The following is a 4782-nucleotide window of genomic DNA, read 5'->3' as shown; positions in this document are numbered from 1 at the left end:
GAGCTGAACGGGTTGTCCAGGTATGGGTCTGATTATAACCTGGTTCACTTTGGAGTCTATAAAAGAGGTTTGAATATGATCTGGATGTTTATTGATCCATTATGAGGATGCGGAATATGAAACCAGACGCCTGAAGTGAGGTGAAGGGTTATTCCCATGAGTCACTGAATAAGTACTGTGCCATATAGGACTGTATATCATATGTGTGCCTAAAGCCGGAAACATAAGAAAGTATGCATTAAGCTCGCTTTTATGATATTTAATTCTATCTCGGGTCACTGGCACGTTCCCTATTAGCAGAACATGTGTTGTAACCACAAGGCCATGTCTGTGAAGGAAAACCAGAAAGCTAGTAAAGCCTAAAAATTATTCAGTATCATAACAGTGCATACTTTCTGAGCAGGTTTTGGTTTATGAGGCAAACCGGTATCTCAAATCGTCAAACCATCTGTTTGTTGCGGCTCCCATCATGTTCCGCTTGTGCCATAATGCACATCTACAGATGCTCTGCATGATAAATTAAATGATTTGTGCACCGAAGTGAAGATAGGCAGGTAATGAAGGTGACAGAATGCTGATAGCAAAAGGAAAGAGTTTTTCAACAGCGTCATGGGAGATTTTACAGGACATCTGCCACCGAGAAAGGAAGCGGAATCGACATGAGGAAAGAAGAGCGGCATGGAAGATAGACTCCAGAAATCAACTGAATCGTCAGGGGGCAGGAAATGGATTATTAAAAGCATAGTTACTTAGAACTTGTGATCTTTTACCGCAGGGATGTTATGGAGCATAATCTTCAGAGAAAGAAAAAAAATGTTAGTACACAAAATAAGCTCGAGCACTTGAGCTAAAGTGGAAAAACTGCTAGCAGAGCAGATTAAAGTTGAAGCGCACTGCCAGTAAAGCAGATGTTTGAGCAGTGGCCAAGCACTTAGGATTAATTTCTTAATAAATCTAATATTTATTTATTAGCAGTTATTTATTTAATAAATTACTTTTTTTAGGGTTTGATGACGCAGCTTACAAAAATACAAGCTAGTTCCCAAAGAGAAAAGTAACTTTAAATCAGAAAACTTCCCATTCACATTAGACTTAAAGTGTTTATTAGACTTAAAAGGATTTCCTATCTAATGCACAACATTAATATTATAGCATCCGTCTATTATTCACATTTGAAGTGGCTCATAATTGAGAAATTGCGGTTTCCACTAAAGCATCGGAAGTTTGTGCAATTTGGCAGGTTTCCTCATAATGTCCTATAGTCAATGCATACCAACTTTTGTGAAGTCTGAACATTGTTTTCACAAGATACAGAACGATTAGTCATTATGAACCACACCCCAAGACATTCGGCCCATATCTGCTATTTTTTAATAATGTTTTTGCAGGGGCATCCTGCAAATTTCATCAAATTTCTGTGTTGAACCATTCTTTGAACTAGTAACTTTAATTATCACCTATTAGTGAGTATTTTATTTAAATTGGAACCAGACCTAAAAACAAAATCGTACACAATTGCTTCGCTCCATGCTGAGAATTCAAGCAGATGCGGCCTTTTCACAGCCTGCCAGATTCTTCTCAGTGAATGGGATCTGAGATGAATAATTTTAGGAGTCCAAGAAGCAAAAAGGCTGTTGACCTCACTGTGTTGTAACCTCATGCTCTGACAAACCACAAGCCAGCAAGCATTTCCAAAAAACTGTCTTCTTGGCATTCCGATCAGCCGTAGTTGAGGGAATGTTGGCCGGCCCTTGAGGGATGGACAGATGGACGATTAGCTATAATGAGGTCCTGCAGGGTTCAGCGTGACACGGAGCAAAGACAAGAGGCACATGCAGGAACGTCCAAGGACATACTTGTCTCCAGGAAAGTGGAAGTCGTTTGATATCTTTTGTTTTGGGGGGAAAGGTTCAAATGTTCTGGGTCAACGCTATCAAATGCTTATAGCTTATTCATACAATCTATGCAGCTGTGCGAAAGGAATAACGACGCTACTGTCTTCAATAGAGCTGCTTATTGCTTAACTGATCTTGTTTCATAATCAGCAAACATTTACACAGTTGTTGAACTGAACCAACACTGAACTGACTGGAAATGGATAATGGCACTATTGTCTTGAATTTTGGATTTGCCTCCTGTTTGAAGTTTGCATCAGTTTGATTTAGTTACATTCCTGTACTGTAAAGCTGCTTTGTAACAATCTCTGTACGAAGCACTTTAAAAAATAAAGGTGATTTGATGACAGTATCTGAGACAGTTTTCTGTATATATAGATCAGAGGTCTTCAACCCTGTTCCTGGGGACCCACTGTCCCTGAGTTTAGCTACAACTCTAATCAAACACACCCAAAGCTAATCAGGCTCCTCAGGATTGCTTGAAATTAGGCAGATGTGCTGAAGCAGGTTGAAAATAAACTTTGCAGGTCAGTGGGTCCCTAGGAGCAGGGTTGAAGACCTCTGGCAGAGATTGACGACATTTGCCAAAAAGTGATGTATACCGCAGATAACTGTAAATGTTTAACATTTCATACTTGTAAAAATAAACTTTTACAGAAAAAAAATCACATTAAAACTAGATTGTCTTGGTAAGTGTTAGAAAACACTCTCTGTCTTTCTGTTGATTCCAGACATGCCTTACTCCTCCTTTTTCTCCCTCTCTCTCATTCTTATATATACAACGCATTCTTTCTGAATCCCTCCTTCTGTATCCATCTCTCTCTCTTGATATTATGTTTTAAATATGTCTTACTTATATGCGAAGTATGCATGCTTAAATGTATACATTAGCTTCTCTTGTTTTTCTGTCCCCAATAAGGACATGAATGTTAGGACTACAAGGGTAAAGGAGTTCGTGATGAAACCATGAAGACAGTTCAGCATTCTTCGCAAAAGTCTATTCCTAATATGTCCATGTTTTTCTGTACATGTGGCCATTTTATATAAACACATGTTCTTGGCCAAAGATCCTACGTGTAGGATCATATTCATATCCTCATTGGTTAAGAGGATGAAACTCCCCTCGACATATGCCTATATAATATCTGTATTTCTATGAATAAATTGAAGTATTGAGGATACATTTGACTGTGTGTTTTCTTACTTCCCGGCCGTCTACACTTTAAAGTAACTGAGAATTCTTCAAGGTGGCAAAGAGAATTTACAAAGGGACCAAATTGTTATTCTTTATTAACAGTAAGTGAACAAAACTGCCTGAAAATGACATTTTAAGAACTTACCTAATAAAATGCATTCAGTGCAAACATAGATCAACCAGTCCATAATCTCTAAAGTAAACATCTCGACTTGATTAATAGCTAGATTGGTGATTAATTCTTGAAATGCTGTTTTTAGATTTCTTTTATATATCTAAACATATATGATCTTCTAATGAAAAACAAAAATACAAACCTTAAATGGTACTTGCAATGTATTGAACTTTTAATTTTAATGCAGAACAGTCCACCGTTTGTTTTTCTGTATACTCTTGGTGGTGAGGTTGAGCATGTATCGGATGTCCAAAATTACTCGGCAAGGCATTTTCCATGTTCAGCTCTTTGACAACTGCTTGCTCTGTTCATGCCAGATAAATGCGATTCATGACCGAGGAATGCTCATCTGAAGGTCAACAACTCATACATGTGCCTATATAATTCATGATGAAGAGCGTTAACTCACGCAGATCTGCACTTAGGGCAACTATCGCTGTCAAAAGCAGACCTTTATGGGACTTTGTGGGTTGTTCTGAAGACACTTTTTGTGAAATGCTGAAACATACCCGATCATTAAACTATTGTTGGTTTTTAATTACAGTTGGTTGGGAAGCAATTCGAATCGTCCTGCCACGTGAGTCTGATCAGAGTAATCTAGGGCTTTACCTTATGCCATTTCCAACATCCCTTTGAGAAAATTCATATTAGTTTTTCATTAAAGCTGTACGAGTACAACTTAACAGTCAGAAGTTCACTCACCTTTTCTTTTTCATTATTACTTCATGCTTGTCTTGAGTTTGAAGGGCTGAGAGATGAATTATGAACGTCTTAATACTGTGCACAACACGCTCTGTCCTCCTGAATTGTGCGGTCATTATTTCTTTCAGGTGCAGTTCCATTTCAATTTGCAATTGTTCAAGCGAGTAATTCCTAAAAGATATAATTCAATAAATATTCATTTATGTTCTACTAATAAAATAAGATGCCTGGATGCTAAACACTTTGGCATGATGTTTGTGTGCAAGACATTTAAAATTCAGGATTCATTTGCTTACCTGATACAAGGTCAACATGACACAGGGAACTTTCTAAAGATTGGTGCTTGTGCAACTTCTGTGAACCATAATTGCTTGTTTTGCAAATTAAGGGCGAAATTGTTTAAAATGAGCAACTTTATCAGCAAAGTGGAGTATATAAAGAAAGTAAAGACAAAACTTAAAGATACTGTCAGGAGGTCAAACTAAATATTGCATTTAATTTTATTTAAAAATATTTAGGCTATATGTCAAGCAAGATTTGCAAATTTCACAACCCTAAAATAGCCTACATAAATGTAGTATATAATTATGTAGGCCTAACGACATTTTTTTTTTTTTGCAGTGTAAATATTAAATACATATAAATTAAATAGTCAAAGATATAAAATATAGGCCTACTGTTTATTCAAGATGTGATCTTTCTTAAAATGTCTGTGAAATATGATTACACCCCTGTTGAAAAAACCAACATATGCTGGTTAGTTATGTTTTGATGCTGGTTTAAGCTGGTCCTTCTGCTGGTTTAAGCTGGTCCTT

The sequence above is a fragment of the Sinocyclocheilus grahami genome, unplaced genomic scaffold (genome assembly GCF_001515645.1).
Source record: "Sinocyclocheilus grahami isolate Dianchi unplaced genomic scaffold, SAMN03320097.WGS_v1.1 scaffold1421.1, whole genome shotgun sequence".
In the NCBI taxonomy this organism is placed as follows: Eukaryota; Metazoa; Chordata; class Actinopteri; order Cypriniformes; family Cyprinidae; genus Sinocyclocheilus; species Sinocyclocheilus grahami.
This window is presented reverse-complemented; position numbering follows the sequence as displayed.